Source organism: Odocoileus virginianus, chromosome 4 (assembly GCF_023699985.2).
Source record: "Odocoileus virginianus isolate 20LAN1187 ecotype Illinois chromosome 4, Ovbor_1.2, whole genome shotgun sequence".
NCBI classification, from domain to species: Eukaryota; Metazoa; Chordata; class Mammalia; order Artiodactyla; family Cervidae; genus Odocoileus; species Odocoileus virginianus.
The window spans coordinates 58980902-58998264 of record NC_069677.1 but is presented as its reverse complement, the minus strand read 5'-3'; the positions used below and the strand labels follow the sequence as shown (position 1 = coordinate 58998264).

General features: G+C 37.9%; 1 long non-coding RNA gene across 1 annotated transcript in view; it reads right to left on the bottom strand.

The window, feature by feature from the left end:
• Positions 1 to 4072: 4072 nt before the first annotated feature.
• The window catches only part of LOC139034674 (uncharacterized), a 30389-nt gene continuing 17098 nt past the window's right edge, over positions 4073 to 17363 (bottom strand). Inside the window, exons 2-3 of the long non-coding RNA XR_011487165.1 lie at positions 6847 to 7000; positions 4073 to 4437 (exon numbers count right to left, since the gene is read on the bottom strand). This is a non-coding gene — a long non-coding RNA (uncharacterized lncRNA). The remainder of the gene's footprint in view (positions 4438 to 6846; positions 7001 to 17363) is intronic.

Genomic DNA, 17363 nt, shown 5'->3' with positions numbered 1-17363 from the left:
CCAAGGCCAAACGGAGGAGGCGCAGAAAAAGGAGAGCCAGAGGAGAGGCGTGGCAGGCTCATTTGCTGTTGACAGTTGCAGTTGACCTGCTAACATCATCTGAAATTTCCAAAGAAAGTTCTCTACAGGGCTTGATGTGAGCAGGTTTATTTTTGAGACTACCCAGAAGTATGGCCCCAGTTGGCAAGTATGATGCAGGCAAAACCAGACTTCTTTGGTGGATGACTTGCAGTTTGACCTCAAAGTTAGGATTATCTGGGAAGCAAGAAAGATTGTGTTACAAATTTGTGAGGCACTGATTTGAACATGTGGAATTGAGCAACATTGTAGATGTCAGGAAAATATGTGCATTTGACTGTGTACAAAGAATCTAGGTGAGATAGAGACATGGGCTCTAGATGCTGACAACCTAAGAGCTTCTCAGAGAATTCAGCTTGTGAGCCTGACCAGTGGGAGCGCCTTAGCTGACGCAGGCAGTGTGGTAACTCCCCATGGGATGTCAACCCAGGAGCCAATCTCGCTGAACGCTCGCTGAACTCATCAATCAGTGAGACAGACACTTTTCCCTCTCTTATTAAACTTGCCTGCCCTAGATATATATATAAAATGAAAGACAGAAATGCTTGTACATCATTAAGGGAAGAGCAGTGCCGCTAATAATCCATCCAGGGCTGGAGCAGGTGCCATTTTTACTGTCGACACCCACAGAGTCTTGGACTGCTTGACAGCGAGAGGACCTCGGTGGTGGTGCCCAGAAAAGGCGAGTCCCACAGAGTACTGCTGGAATCTGGCCATCAGCGCTGCCTGCTTGCCCTGTGGCACTTTCCATGATCTTCAGACTAGCGGGGACCCGCAGCAGGAGAAGGAGGAGGCAAGGCAGAGATGACTAAGCAGGGCTAATTTGAGAATGACATTTGGTTTGCATTCACAGCATCGAGCTGCTTGCAGTGCTCCAAGGAGCTGTGAGCTTGCCCTGCCTGTGGGCCTGGGGAGTAAGAGAAGGAGAACGGGAAAACCATAGATAGGAGCAGGGCAGCACGCACGCCCAGTGAAAGTGAACTTGTTTTCAGCAAAAAACGAGCATCATCTGGGGACTCCTAGGAATATCTGGTAAAGTGTATGCTTTGCAAGGGGCTCAGGTCCTGAGCAATGCACGTGAGGCCACGAGGCAGTGCTACTTCAGTCATTAATGGTAATGTGATCTCATTTGCTTCCACAGGCTTGTGTGGCCTGGGGAAATTTTGCTTATATTGTGTGTAATGGGGAGCTTCTCATTTTTAAAAGCAAAAGAGTTGGTATAATAGAAGTAATGTTTTAGAAAGATTAAATTCCAATTTGTGAGGAAAGAGAAATGACTTTAACAGTAGGAAAACAGTAGTTACATTGTTTCCAAAATTGAGGAAAAAAAATTCACTGTTGGTTTTAAGCAAAGCTATGCCATTTAACATGCTAATTTATATACATACCTTAAAGAAAAAGAAAAATATCCAAAACTTTAGAATGACTCACAGAAGTCTATGAAACTGCTGGTAATTAAGGTCTTCAGAAATTCTTCAGCTTTAAGCAAAGGTAACAAGACTTCTAATCTGTGCTAATACCTCTGAATAATTGCTAATATCTTGTTTTCATGTGTATATTGCCAACTTCATGCTCCTTGAACTGGTTTGTGAATCTTACTGTTTATATACAACTTGCAATGCTTCTCTTCCAGCTGTCTGAGTGGTGGGGAATGACATCAGGTCAGCTCCCTCCAGACAGCATATGACAGGACAAATGGTGATTACATCACTCTATTAGGCCTAAATGCTTCTGTTTGACTATCTTAGACAAGTTGCTAATTCTCTCTTTGCCTCATCTTTATTCTGTGTAGAATAAAAATGTTCACATGATCTTCAAGTCTTTTTCCATGCTAAAATAATATGATTCTAGAAAAATAACTCTATAATTACTTGAGAATTACTCTATTTTTCCATATTGACAAGTTCCTCATGTACTTTTCTTTCAAGCCAGGTTGAAAGATTCAAAATTTCTCTTTTTAACTAAAATTGCTCTATCTTTCAAAAAAATAGGTAGGTAGCAGCTTTAGCTTAGAAAAAGGAACAGGAAGGAAGTGAGGAGTAACTTCTGTCTAAATGAAAATTTCGTTAGGAAAAATGAACTAATCGGTATGCTCTGAGGAGTCGTCTGTTCAGGGGGCCACAGCCTCTGCGGCTACCTGTACTTAACATAATTTATACTATTATTATAATCACTATTTAAATATATATCCAGCTATATTTTTACTTATACATTTGGAACACAACTAATGGACCATATTTTACAATTTAGTATCATTTCTATCAGGAATTGCTAGCTATTGTGATATTCCGTTTGAATATGGATGAGATAACATATTCAAGCAAATATGTGCACTGTGGTGTCAGGAATAGGAAATAAATTTATTAAACAGAATCTTCTGCAAAGTTCCACATTCTGAAGTGAGTCAGTACATGATAGCGGAGTTGAAAGATCAGTCCAAGTCTCACCCAATAGCAATTTTTTGCATCAAAAAATATCCTAAAGATATTTAGCTATGTTAAGACATAGCTGAAGAAAATTTCAGTACACAGATATAGAAATGCGAAATATTTATGAACGGTTATTTGGTTTGTCAAATGCCCCAATTCAAAACTTAAACAGCACAGAATTTCACAAAATCTCAGAGTGTGCTTAAAAGAAAAAAAAAAAAAAAAAGGAAACAAGAGAAGAAAAGGAAACAGAAAGAAAAAAGGCAGGAACCATCGTAAAAGATATGGTTACAAAGAGACATCGGAGACTTGTGGTATAAAAGAGATGATTTAATCCTGGCTTAACGATATGATAACATTGATTGAATACAGAAAACAATTTTCTAACTAATTTCCCACAGTTTTACAGGGGAAATGGGAGCAAAAGAGAACTTATATTTATTGAAGTCTGCTATGGAGTTAGTTCTGTTTATTTTACCCCTAGTATTTTAATTCCTTTTAAAATGAAACATAACAGAGAATGAAGTGTGATAAACATTATAGGAAACTATACCTTAGGACTGGTGGGAGATATGGGTATAAGTGAACATAGATGATGACAACAAACTGCTTACAAGTGGAATGAAAAAGAAAAATAATGAATATCTTAGGTCATGCCTTTTTCTCCCATTAAAATTAAGCACCATGAAAAGTGAAAGTGAGGTCTCTCAGTTGTGTCCATTTCTTTGTGACCCCATGGGCTGTGGCCTTCCAGTCTCCTCCATCCATGGAATTTTCCAGGCAAGAATACTGGATTGGGTGGCCATTTCTTTCTCCAGGGAATCTTCCAGACACCAGGGATCGAACTCAGGTCTCCTGCATTGCAGGTAGACTCCTTACCCTCTGAGCCTCCAGGGACCGGTGTACCATAGGCATTGAAAGCAAGCAGAAGAGGTCAATGGTAAAAAAGCCCTTGGAATGGCATTAAGCTGTTGCTCCTAAAGAGAAAACAAAATAACAAAGTACCTGGAAATATCCAGCAAATATTACTCAATAAAAAGAGAAGGGATTAATTTTCTTCCTCTTCGTTACTTTCTCTTTCTTTATTGAAGTCAGTCTTTCGTCTTATGAATTATTAAGGAAATGTTGTCTGTACCACAGACTGTGGTATTTTGTTACCGTAAACACAGCAAATTAAAGAAATACTAATGGCAAAATGAAAGCCAATAGGCAAAATGCAGAGTGTAACCAAATTACAAAAGACAACAGAAATCAGAAAAATCACTTTCAAAAGTCTTTACAAAGCGTTAATGAAGCAAACATTTAAGGCAATTATATCAGTAACAGTGGAAGCAAAACATGTAGTCGAAGCAAAAGTTTATATGCAAAGTAGAACTTATGAAACACACACACACAGGAGAGAAGCAAAGCGCTGTTAAGAAGAAAATAAGGTATGGTTTAATTAACTAAAACTGTCTAGTAATTAAATCATTTATTTTATTACACCATACGAGTAACTATCTAGCTCATTCCTGATGACGCTTTAATGATAATGCAATTATTATTTCTTCTTTTATATCAGGAAATGCGTTTTTGCTTACTGTACACCTAATAGTCTATAAAATAGATAAGCAAAACTGGCTATATTAATCAGACTAGGCTAGGTTTTGCCATGATAACAAAAATTCCTCCAAATTCAAGAGCTTAAAGCGATACAACCAACCAAAAATACTTGTTTTTCTCACTCATGCAGTATTGCCCATTGTGAATTCTCAGGTTTCCTGGGCTGATATAACTAAATACTATAGTCTGGGTAGCCAAAGCAACAGACAGTTATGTCCTTACCAGTCTGGAAACTAGAAGTCCAAGATCAAGGTGTTGGCAGACTCGGTTTCCATTTCCTGGCTTGTAGATGGCCTCTCACTGTGTCTTTACAAGCGTGACCTTTCTTCTGCATGAGTATGGGGAGAGAGAAGGAGAGAAAGAAGGAGAAAATATCTTATTATAAGGACATTGATTTTATCTATTAGAGCCCTGCCCTTAAGATCTTGTTTAATTTTAATTACCTCCCTGGATGCACTGTCTCCAAAACAATTACACTTGCGGTTAGGGCTTCAACTTGTGCATTTTTGGGGAGACACAGTTTAATCCGTAGCAGTTGGTTTGACAGTCACATGACCATACCTAACTTCCAAGGGAGGGAAAGACCCAGACTTACTGTACTCCTGAGAAGAGAAACATGGAGTACCGAAGAGCTCCCCGAACGGCTATCACAGTGTGTGTAATTTTCTCTTGCATCATCATTTTCATAACTAGTCTAATTAATAATGCTATGATAAAGATCACTACAAGCCTAGCTAGGATCTGATACCACACTAAGATATTATGTCATTATTGACTGTATTCCCCACGTTGTACATCTCATAACCTTGACTCATTTATTTTGCAATTGGAAGTTTTTGGTGATTTTGAAATGCACATAAATATCAAGTCACTATGTCATGTAACACGAAATAATACAGTGTTGTAGGTCAATTATACTTTAAAAACAAACAAACATAAAAAAGGGATCAGATTTGTGGCTACTAAAGGTGAGGTGGGAGGGGGAATTGGATAAAGGCAGTCAAAAGTACAAAGTTACAGTCACAAGATAAATAGGTATTGTGCGTGCACGCCTGACCAGTTGCTTCAGTCTGTGGGACTCTTTGCAACCCCACGCACCATAGCTCACCAGGCTCCTCTGTCAAAGGGATTTTCCTGAGAAGAACAGTGAAGTGACTTGCCATGCCCTCCTCAAATAATTTTGTACTAAATGTACAAATATGATATGTCCAACATGATAAATACAATTAGCACTGCTATATATTATATATGAAAATTGTTAGAGTAAATTTTAAGAGTTATCATCTCAAGGAGAAAAACAGAAAAATTCTGGGTCTATAGGAGATGATGATGTTCACTAAGCTGATTGTGATAACCACTTCAGGATGTCAGGCAGATCAAGACGCCGTTTCCTTAACTTGTCCAATGCCTGCACGTGTGCTCAGCTGCCCAGTCACGTCCAGCTCTGTGACCCCATGGACCAGAGCCCGATGGGCTCCTCTGTCCTTGGGATTTCCCAGGCCAGAATAATAGAGTGGGCTGCCATTTCCTTCTCCAAGGGATCTCCTCTACCCAGGGACTGACACTGCATCTCCTGCATTTGGCATATGGCTTCTTTACCAGTTCACCCTTGGAAGCCTAACTTGTTCTGTGCTTATGTCGCAATAAAATGGGAAGCAAAAGCAACAACAACAGAAAAGAAACGCTAAGCTCTCTTGGCACATTTGTAAAAGTGTAAAATAAATATAAAATTTACCGTGTTAGTCATTTTAAGTGTATAGTTCAGTGGCATTAAGTAGATTCACATTCACGCGGCAAGAGCGTCCCCATCCATCTCCGGAGCTTCCTCGCCATCCCGTGTTTCTCTGTACCCGCGGACACCAACTTCCCACTCACCCTGCCCGCGTCCCTGCTGGCCACGGTTGTACTTTCTGTCTTTGTGAATTTGACTACTCTAGGTATCTCACATAAGTAGAATGACGTAGAATTTGTTCTTTCTTATTGTTTTTTTGGTAACTGGCCAACATAAATATACTATGGAAAACTTTCTGACACATATTCTTCTACTATGAATTCCAATATGAAAAACATTTGGAAGTGGAATACATGTATTAAACAGTTTGGAACGTTTTGAGCATTTTATTTTGTCCTGGCAAATATTTTTCTGAAAATACATTGTAGAATTATCCCAATTCCTTAAATCCTCTAGAACATTAGACATTATTTAAGAATTAAAAGAGGACAAGGAGAAAAAAGAGTTGAGGAATATTTTTGCTAAGCATACTGTCCAAAAAAGCATCATTTCATTGACTCACTTTTTAAACCCCCAAAATTCATTATTATTTTTTGGCTTGCATGCAGTTTTGATGATAATGAAAATGTAGTCACTTCTTTGGTTAATTTTTTTTTCTCAGAAAAGCATTTGCCATCCAATTACAGACATTTTACCCATCTACATTATCCACTACTTTGAGGAAGAACTCTAATTCTAACACATGGAAAAATTTGTCCATCTCTATTGGCCAAAGATTCCATATAAGGAGCTGCTATACTAGCACCTCAGACTGACAAAGCCCCAAGGATAAGGTTCAAAAGTAGATGCAAACTCGCCTTTCTCTTTTATCGAACAGAAATGGACATACCATCACCTGAAAGAGAACATCTGTCGTATCCGAAGTGAACACTTCCCAAGAATAATATTAGAATAAGAGATGAACAAACATCTTCTGTCTTCACCATTGTGTCTTTATCTCCTTACCTCACCAGAGAGCTGAGTTAACGGTGGCCAGCCCCCGAAGAAAGTACAAGACCCTGAATCCACCAAGTGCTGGGCTTCCTCCTGGGCCTCCTCCGCTTGGCAGACTTCAGCAGCGTGTGAGCTCTTGCCTCAAGCTATTTACACCACGATCAGGCTAGTAATTAGCAAAATGTTTAATATAATATAGAAGCAATTAGGAGGTGATAACATGCAATTAAGATGTGTTTTCAGATTAAAGATTTTATAGTGCTCTTTTTCTTAAAAAGATAAAGTGCCTATCTCAAAATGTCAAACTGCAGTGATTTAATCTGAATTATTTTCAATTAATATGCATGTATTCTCGCGATGTGTTCACCGTTGTTATTGACATTGATAAATTAAGCTCATCCCAGCTGAATTTATCCTCGAGTCGCTCTATATTTCCTGAATGTCAGCTCTTCATTCGTGCTTTTTTCTTTGCCGACAAGCTGTGCGTGATCTAACTATAAGTCCCTTGATTCATCTCTGGGATTACAGTGATGTGTCAGTCTGGAAGAACAATAATCTGAAAGGGCATTGTTATAAATAGAGTGTTAGAATATAATTGTTTGTCATGTCATTTCTCCTCTTTAAATTCCCTTGAGCTCCGTTGAAGTAATTTAGACAGCGAAGATGACAAGAGTCTTGAGACTGTACTTATAGAGTTGTCCAACACATCTTTAGCCCAGTCTGCCTTTTGAGACTGTTGTCTGCGAAGTAGGAAATGCAAATATCAAATGAGTTGTGACTACAGTGTGGATTTAATTTGAGAGTTTAAACAGGCCACTCTTCATATAATACAGCATTATGTCTCCTAATTCATCTGTACTTGGTGGACAATGGTGACAATAGCTATTAAATGCCATTTAAAATTAATTAGAAATTGTCGTGAGCACAGCAGCTATTGCAGATAACTTAGAGGAATTAAGTAACGTAGGACTTTGTTTTTGTTTTTTTGTAAAGATAATGTGCAGATGATTGGGTAAGCAGTAAAATATATAATTTTTAGATAAATTACTTTATATCAATTCACTAATTATAAATTAAGTAAAGAATAATGTTAATAATTATAGCAGTAATATATGTCATGTAACATGGTGATAAAATAAGAAACAAATTTAATATTTCTTTCTGAGCAAAATACACAGAAATGCCTCAAATTTGAGAACTTTTATCTATTAAGAAGCACTTCAACTTACAATTGGTTTAGTAATTAAAATTGTATTTTTGCGAATTATAAATGAGATGATTTGAGGCAATAGTTTCTAGAATGATGAGTATGCCATATCCCATGAAGTATTTGTAAATACACTTATTGGCTCTGGTAAACAAACATTTATTTTAGGTTCAATTGAATTTTTTACCTGTTTGAGTTCACTAAAATGAAGAAAATGAATGTTTTGACAAAAATTGTAATGTTCATAAAAAATAATCTAACATTCTTTATTTGCTAGGTGCTGTGAGCTTAACTTTGTCGATGACTGAGGCCCAGGGTCTTTGAAGTGAGGCACATCCACCCGGGCTTCCCTGGTGCTCAGCTGGTAAAGAACCCACCTGCAGTGCGGGAGACCTGGGTTCCATCCCTGGGTGGGGACGAGCCCCTGAGAGGGGAAGGGCTACCCGCGCCAGGATTCTGGCCTGGAGAATCCCTGGACTGTGTAGTGTATGGGAATGCAACGAGTCAGACACCACTGAATAGTGTATGGGAATGCAATGAGTCAGACACCACTGAACAGTGCATGGGAATGCAACGAGTCAGACACCACTGAACAGTGCATGGGAATGCAACGAGTCAGACACCACTGAACAGTGCATGGGAATGCAACGAGTCAGACACCACTGAACAGTGCATGGGAATGCAACGAGTCAGACACCACTGAACAGTGCATGGGAATGCAACGAGTCAGACACCACTGAACAGTGCATGGGAATGCAACGAGTCAGACACCACTGAACAGTGCATGGGAATGCAACGAGTCAGACACCACTGAACAGTGCATGGGAATGCAACGAGTCAGACACCACTGAACAGTGCATGGGAATGCAACGAGTCAGACACCACTGAATAGTGTATGGGAATGCAACGAGTCAGACACCACTGAACAGTGCATGGGAATGCAACGAGTCAGACACCACTGAACAGTGCATGGGAATGCAACGAGTCAGACACCACTGAACAGTGCATGGGAATGCAACGAGTCAGACACCACTGAACAGTGCATGGGAATGCAACGAGTCAGACACCACTGAACAGTGCATGGGAATGCAACGAGTCAGACACCACTGAATAGTGTATGGGATTGCAACGAGTCAGACACCACTGAACAGTGTATGGGAACGCAACGAGTCAGACACCACTGAACAACTTTCACTTCACCTGGGCTTCCCTTGTGAATCAGTTGGTAAAGAATCTGCCTGCAATGCGGGAGACCTGGGTTCTATCCCTGGCTTGGGAAGACCCCCTGGAGAAGGGAATGGCTGCCCACTCCAGTGTTAAGGCCTGGAGAATTCCATGGACAGTATAGACATCCATCTATATCCGCTGTATAGATATCCACCTAGAAGAGTTAGACAATCCTTGAAGTAAGCCAAGAAGATATTCATTTAAGTGATATTTATATTTCATCTAAAAATAAAAATATATTGAACTTCCAGTGTCGTAAACCACAGCCCTGTCCTCAGGCTGTCCTGCGTCAAGCGCTCACACAGAGGCCAGATCCTACATGCGTGGGCAGGAGGTCCTACGCGTGTCCAGGCAGGAGAGGGGTTCACGACACGGAGGTATCGAGATCCTCAAGGCACTTGTTGGCTTTTCTTGTATGTCCATACACTGCATATTTAAGTGGATTTGTGGACCATGTTTGTTTTAACAAAGCTAGCCCTCAATACTGACAAGTGATTTATAAGATTCCTGCAAAGAAAATGCCTCTGAATATACGCATCATGCAAGTATGAGTGAATTTAAATAAAGATTGTCATAATTGGAGATAGTACTGAAAAATTAGCATCCTGACTTAGTAAGAAGGGCCGATAGCATTCTTCTTCTATTTGGGACTGCCTGTCTTTGAGAAGTACCTTTTTCAGTGGTGATAATAATAATCATTGAGCAGATAACAAAGTAAACTGAGCTTAAAACTAGGACTTTAAATAAATATCTATCTTTCAAATTATTAAACTAAGAAAATTGAAGTAATGAAGAAGAGCAAATGGCATTGATTCCATCATATATCACTCTAGTGATAAAATTAAGATGCAACATTTAATAAATAAAAAAGTAGACATTAAAAATTTTTTTTTTATTCTAGATGAATTTCACTCTAACTTTCAGAGTATCTTTTATGCATTCTTAGAATGAATATGGATAGACAGCAATAAAATATATTAGCCCGATTTAATAGGTATACGTATTAAAACAAAATAGTCATTTGTGTAAGCATTTGGCCTAATCAAGTAAAGTAATGTTTGATACAAAATGTTTATCGACCACTGTTGTGGACCATGGGTCCTTTGCTCATTCAATATACTGCGATATGTAAAATATATTTAAATGTATGTGAACTTAAATACAGACCTGTGTGTAAAAACGTACACTCCTGAACCCATATTTAAGCCTATGTAGGAATGTAATTTTATTCAATACACTTTTAATTAATATTAAGATACTGTACTAAGTATAGGATAGAAAATACACAGTAGGTTTTCCCTTCAAAGGAGCTATTGTGTGAATTCTCATGTTTGCCACAAAATTATTTGAAGAAAACATGATGGAGAGAAGGCCAATGTCTTAGCGAAAATTACGTCTTAGAAAAATATCTGATAATTATCCTGTGGTAGGAGGTAAATACTAATTTTTTCTGTATAAATTATAATAATATTGTTTATAGCTATGTATCAATTATTCTAAAAATAAATCCGAACAAAAATATAGTTAGATCCTACGCAGTTGACATCTTTGCAGGTAAAAAACTGTCATTCTGATGATTTATGCCCACTAAATATTATAGGACAATATTTCTCCTGATTTCATACAACTCTCACATCTTTTTACGACTGTAAATACCTGGAACAAGCCTTGCCCGTGGTGGGTGCGCCATGGACATTTGTTGAAAAAACACTGTCACTAGTGCAGCATTTCTCACGCGTGTTACCCAGCCGTGCAGACCCCCGTTTCAGTCTCCTTCTCAGCCAGCGTGTTGCCTGACGGCCACGGCTGATGCTCAGTTTTGGCGGTTGCTGTTTTCCGGTTCCTTCTTTGCATTTTGACTGCACTGTGCAGTTTGCAGGATCTTCGTTCCCAGACCAGGGATTGAACTTGGGCCGCAGCGGTGAGGGCGCCAAGTCCTAATCACTGGGCCACCAGAAGGTCTCAGACTGCCCAGTGTAATTCTTTCTCTTTCCAAAATGAGACGCTGGCTGACCAGAGTGTGTGCACGCATATGCTCAGTTGTACCCGACTCTTTGTGACCCAGTGGACTGTAGCTTGCCAGGCTCCTCTGTCCATGCAGAGAGCAGGCAGGCACAACGCATCTAATGAAGCTTAGTGAGAACTCTTGAGACCCAGACCAGAGGAGGATGTGAAGCACTTGGTACATTCAGAGAATTAGGGTGATTAAACATGCTTTTGTAAATGTTGCTTTGAGAATTTTAATGAGGAGTATTCAGGGTCAACCTATTCACATAGACCTTAGGTCAATGCTTTGCACTGGACTAAGTGGAACTGGAAGTCCATAGACAGTGGATGGGCATTAAAACTCTAGTTATTTGATTTTTAAACTTCAGTGAATGATGTCCTAGTGTAAGGATGTTTCCTCACTGCTGATCAAATAAGACTTAAAATTTTGATTGAGCTGGTTTTCTAGTTTCAAAAATTTCTCAAATGGTTTTTTTACTGTTCAAAGGAATGTGGGTAAATACTGTGTCTGATGCATAAGTCAGTTATTTCTGATTCTACAGTGTACTTACTGGTACTCTTAAGAACACACACTCAACAACCAATTGTGTCAGCAATATGATAAAGAATATTGGTCCATTTGAATGATATCACTTAAACAGATTTATTTATAAATCAGCCATTTTAAATAATCAGCAATAAATTTTTAATATTAATTTTTTGATTTGGTAAAATAATCTCCTGAATTTAATCAGATCAATGAAGCATTGTTTTAAAATTTGAGCAACAAATTTTTAATTGACAAAATATATTCTTTCCAGCTTATTCATGTCAATAAATAAGAATGTTTTATCTACAAATCATTTCACTCGTTTAAAAGTTTTTATTTTATAAGTAAGTGTCTTGACAGCAAAATTTCTGCTACTATGTTATGATAAAACAGGAAAGTATGCTTTGAAGTTAATTTTTAGAAAATGTCCTACAAACTTAATTTTAAACCACCTAAGCATAAGATGCTGTAGGAAAACTGCGATTACTTTTATCAGAGAAATAGCACCCATTAAACACTAAAGTCAGTTTCTAATATTTGTATAATTTGAGGATAATTTTTCAACCACTTCCTTAAATGGCTCTGATCATAAAAAGAACACTCAGTCCTTCATTAGTATTCTGTATATTATAAAAATGATAAGTAATCCACTGGTATTCAGGATAGATCCATGACTTTATGTTTTGTTTATTTTTAGCCAGGCAATAAGGGGTTAAGTGGCTCCCCACAGTAGTTTCTGCAATTCATTGTGGCTAAATAGAACAATGGGACAATAATACTTATCATCTTAAAATAAATGTATTCATATATGTTACATATGTTCAAAAACACTTGAGAACATGCCATGTTTTTAATTCATGAAATGTTTCAGTGCATCAGCAACTCAGCTGAGAGTCTGCAAAGTAGTCTTTAAAAATCTTCCTGATCAAATTTAATTCTACTGGGTGATTTAAAGGGCCCATTTGCATTTCTGACACTTTAAGGAAAATTGAAAAAAGAATTTTAACAGCTGTGAGTTTAGTTACAATTGTTTGCTAATAAAAGACTGATTTTATTTCAGAGCAAGTAAAAATTACCCACAGCAGCAATGCCCAAACTAAAAACACAGACTGCATTATGTTCTACCTAGACGTATGCATGTGTTTATAAAATGTGGACTTTCTACTTTACAATACGTCGAATAACTAACTAATTTTGAAAATCCGATCTTAAAACCTAATTCAAGGGGAAAACCTCTCAACCTGACAAAAGGAATTATTGCCGGAGATTAACCTGCTTGATGCTCTTCATTGTCCTAGCTGAGTCGGGAGGGGATATTAATTGAGATGTGCCGTGGATCCGGTGTGTGTCTCAGAGCGGTTCACAGGTTTCCCGGAGGTCCTTCCAACAGGAACAGCATAAATGAGTGGAATAAGACGGATCATTCTGAACCACAGTGGTTCAGCCATTGTTCTGTTTGGCACAAAAGGTAATGGTTGGTTGATTTGCTTTATTTTTGTGCTGTTCTGATTTTTTCCCCCGTACACCCTAATCTCTACCACTTCCTCTGTGAGTCATCAGCAGCTGGACCCAGAGAGACCGCAGGAACTGGCTCCTGGAAAAGAGCTCTAATAGAGCTATTACTCAAGTTCAATTCTCTTTAAGTCTGGTAAGAACTTCAAGATACAGGAGATAGAAAAAAAAAAAAAGAATTATTTTGCATTTTCTGCTTTGAAAAGCCTCCAAATCATGCTGACCTATTTATGTTTCTTTGCAGACACATGGATAGATGTATTTATCTTAAAAGTTCATATGAACAAATACAATTTAGATAGAAAAGTAAGAATATTTCACACTATTACCCACAGTCACTTAATTATTCCTGCTGGAGTTTCTTTGTTTCTTGGTTTTGTATTGTAGCAGTCTGTTTTCTTTTGCAAATTCCTAAAGCAGTGTGTTAGTACTTTATTTCCCACATAGAATCTATCCAATAGTTTCTGTTGGTCTACATCTGACAGTTACTATTATAACCTCCATTAAACATAAACATCCCTATTTTGTCTCTAAACAAGGGAATCTTGAATTAGATTTACAAAGAACAACTTCATTTATAGTTGTTTTCTCTTATTTTTAAAGAAATTAGCATGGCATCAGGCTTTGATATGAGGGAGTCCACACAGTCTGTTGGGTAAAATCTCTAGTTTATGTGGTCTAGAGATTAGGCTAGAGATTTTGCTAAAGGGGAAAATGGCAGATACACCTGAAACTGTGGCTATGGTGCTGGGCTAGTTAATGAAACTCTGAGTAAGAGAGTCCAAATCTCAGATTTCTACTATTACTTTACTGCTCAAGTGGAATCTCGGTTCCTTCAAGTAAACAAGATATTTTAAAATGTTAATAAATATTAAAGAAAGTTTACTGATTAATAATACATTTCTCCTATGGGTGGTATAAAGGAACCTTGCATGAATTAAAACTACAGATGACAGTGTCTCTTCATTGACTATAAGCATAAGGAAACAAGATGAGGTTTTGTGTGCATGCTAAGACGCTTCAGTCCTGTCCGGCTCTCTGTGACCCTATAGACCATAGCCCACCAGGCTGCTCTGTTCATGGAATTCTCCAGGCAAGAATACTGGGGTGGGTTGCCATGCCCTCCTCTAGGGGATCTTCCTGAACCACGGATAGAACCCAAGTTTCCTAAATTGGCAGGTGGGTTCTTTCCCACTAACATCACCTAGGAAGACCCAAGATGAGATCTCTGAAAGCAATCAGGGTAGTAGAGACTGAAGTCTTCTGGTTTGGAGTCACTCTATCTGCTGTATCCTCCCTACCCACGTGGACTGGCCTTCTTCCATTAGCTCTCACACACATCTCTCTGCTGCGGTGCCCGTATCAGTAATCCCATCGTGCTGTGTGCTGCCCAAAAGGCTCTATCTACTGAGCCCAACTCGACCTTTGTTCTAAGGGTCATGTTTCCTGAAACTCTTTAGGCATCCTTCCGTTTCTTTCTATAATTTAATGGTAAAATTGTTCCAAAAAAATCTAGTGACTTGCTCTACTTAGAAATATCTTCAGCCAACAAAAGACTCCAAGAGATTTTTAAAAAGCGATATCATTCTCTCATATATCTACATTTAAAACCTACTTCCTCTGAAGGGGATTAAGTCTAAATTATTGTGTCAGTAAGAAAATGACTTTTTTAGCCTAGTTATATTAGGAATTGGGAAGTTTTAAATATCTGTATGTTAGTATTAATTCTTCCTAAAAGTGTATTTTTAGTACCACAGAAATGCCTACAAAAATGTAATGGTAGCTTTCTAGAGAATTTTAATGATCTCTATTTAAATTTTTTAAGAATCTTTGGGAAGTTGAGAAATATTAAGGGATTTAAAGACTCAGTATTATAAATCCCACATCTGTCTTCAGCAATGGGTGGTTTTAAAAGTAACCACCTCAAGCCCTGAAAATAGCTGTTTTTTTCTGTTTATATATGTGTGTTTTACATTTTATGGCATTGTCAGATATTCTAAAGCTCATAATTACATACTGAAAATATCACTACACCTTTCTCAAAATGAGTGGCATGGTAGATAAGCCCAATTTCACCAGTTAAAATGTAAATTAATTTTTGGTTAGGAAAAAATAATTAAGATTTACTCATGTGTTTTGGAGACATTTACTAAGTTTTATAGCATTCCATTGCAAATTAATCCCTGATTAATGCTCGTTTGCTTTCATGCATGATCTCTGGTACTAAGAGTGCAATGCTCTCCCCCGTATGTTTTAGCTTTTATTCATACAGCGTGGATTAGCTTTACATAACAAGACATCTGACAGTTTTCAATCTTTTGATATAATAAGAAGTTAGGATAAGCCTGAAAGCCTTCTGGTTGTACTCAGTTTTAACAGATTTGTTTGTTTTATAAAGGAAATGGCTTTTTTTTTCTTTAAAATTTTGAACTATTTAAAATTGCTTGTTTTCTTATGACAACATTTGAAATACTCTAGAAATATAATATGGCCTCAGTGACCTTTGTTTTACATGAAACACAAAACAGGTCACAATGAGAAATTCCAAAAGAGATGCATATTTTATAAACTGACGTATAATGGCGAAAGAAAAACATCCCATATTAATTATTAATTCCCTTTTCTCATTATTTACTTATTTTCTCCATAAAAATTTCTTAAGCTTCTTTTGTATATAAAGCATTGTTCTAGGTAGTTTTTACTTAAACAGAAGTGGATAATATTCAGCTTTACAAAAATGTATAAGACAATAACCACCAGATATGTGCTGTATAATTCTTTCTAAAATGTCCTGAATAAATTTGCAAATATTTTATTTCATGGAACCCCCGTTCTCCAAGAAAACAGAAAAGAAAACTCTTTTGTTCTCTTCTCTCAGTTCTCCCACCTCAAAACTTTTGCCCATTCCTAAACTAAATGTCTTATCACTCTATCCATTTCTTTACATTCTAGAGACACAGTGTGAGGGAATTAAGTCTCAGTCTCTCTAGTCATTCATGATCAAACTGATGATAAATTAAACCTGAAAAGTAGGAGGGGCCCTGCAAAGCTATCTCTCCCTTCTGGCACTACCTTCTGTGTCTCTGTCAGCCCAGTGGGGATGAAGACCCGGGATGACTCCTTGTGATACCTGCTCTTCAGTATCCATCACACCAGGTAATGACTCAAGTCATAGGCACGTCGCTTTGTAATAACGGGTTCAGTGGTGAATTTGGGGGAAATGTAGAAAATCTGAGCCAGAAATAGAGTAATGGAGGGGGAAATGCTAGGAAACTTTCCGGTTACTACGAATAGGATACTCTCACCAGTGTTGTCTGTAAAGACCTGCTTTACTTGGCACCAGTGGTATTTTTTGGATGCTCAAGCAGACTATAGAAAATACGAGCCCAAGGGATGTTTGGTCAATAGGGGATTTGGGGACTGAATTAATGTTAGAGATAATAAAAACATGAGCATAAACTTATGGGGAAATTCTGTATTTATTGCATTTGAAATGGAATAGGACAGCTTTCCAAATATATTGAGATCTATCAGGAGAAAGAAAGATTCATTGCACCCACTACACACTTAGAATAAGAAGGAAAATATGGAATATTTAAGTATTACCTATAAGACTACAAGTTTCAACTTATACACATCTATTAAAATATCAGTGTATGTGATATCATATCATAAAACCAGGCAAATCAGAGAAGGTGTCTCACAAAAAGGACAGTAAAGATATGGTTAAAACCATGATTCTAAAGTCAGACAGGTTTGGGTTTAAATCCAAGCTCTACCTTACTTAGAAATGTTACCTTGGACAAATTGCTTCTCTAAGAGCCAGTTGCCTCATCTGTGCAATGGGGACAATGTTAGTCCCTGACACATAAACTGGCAGTGAGTATTCAGTGATTACTCAGTGCCTAGAGTGGATTAAGTTGTTACTACAGACAAATTATTACCACCTCCAGGATTTCCACAAGAGTGTACTAGTATCACTGCAACGTCTACATAGTTGGTCTTTAGTCGCTCCGTCGTGTCCGACTCTTCATGACCCCGTGGACT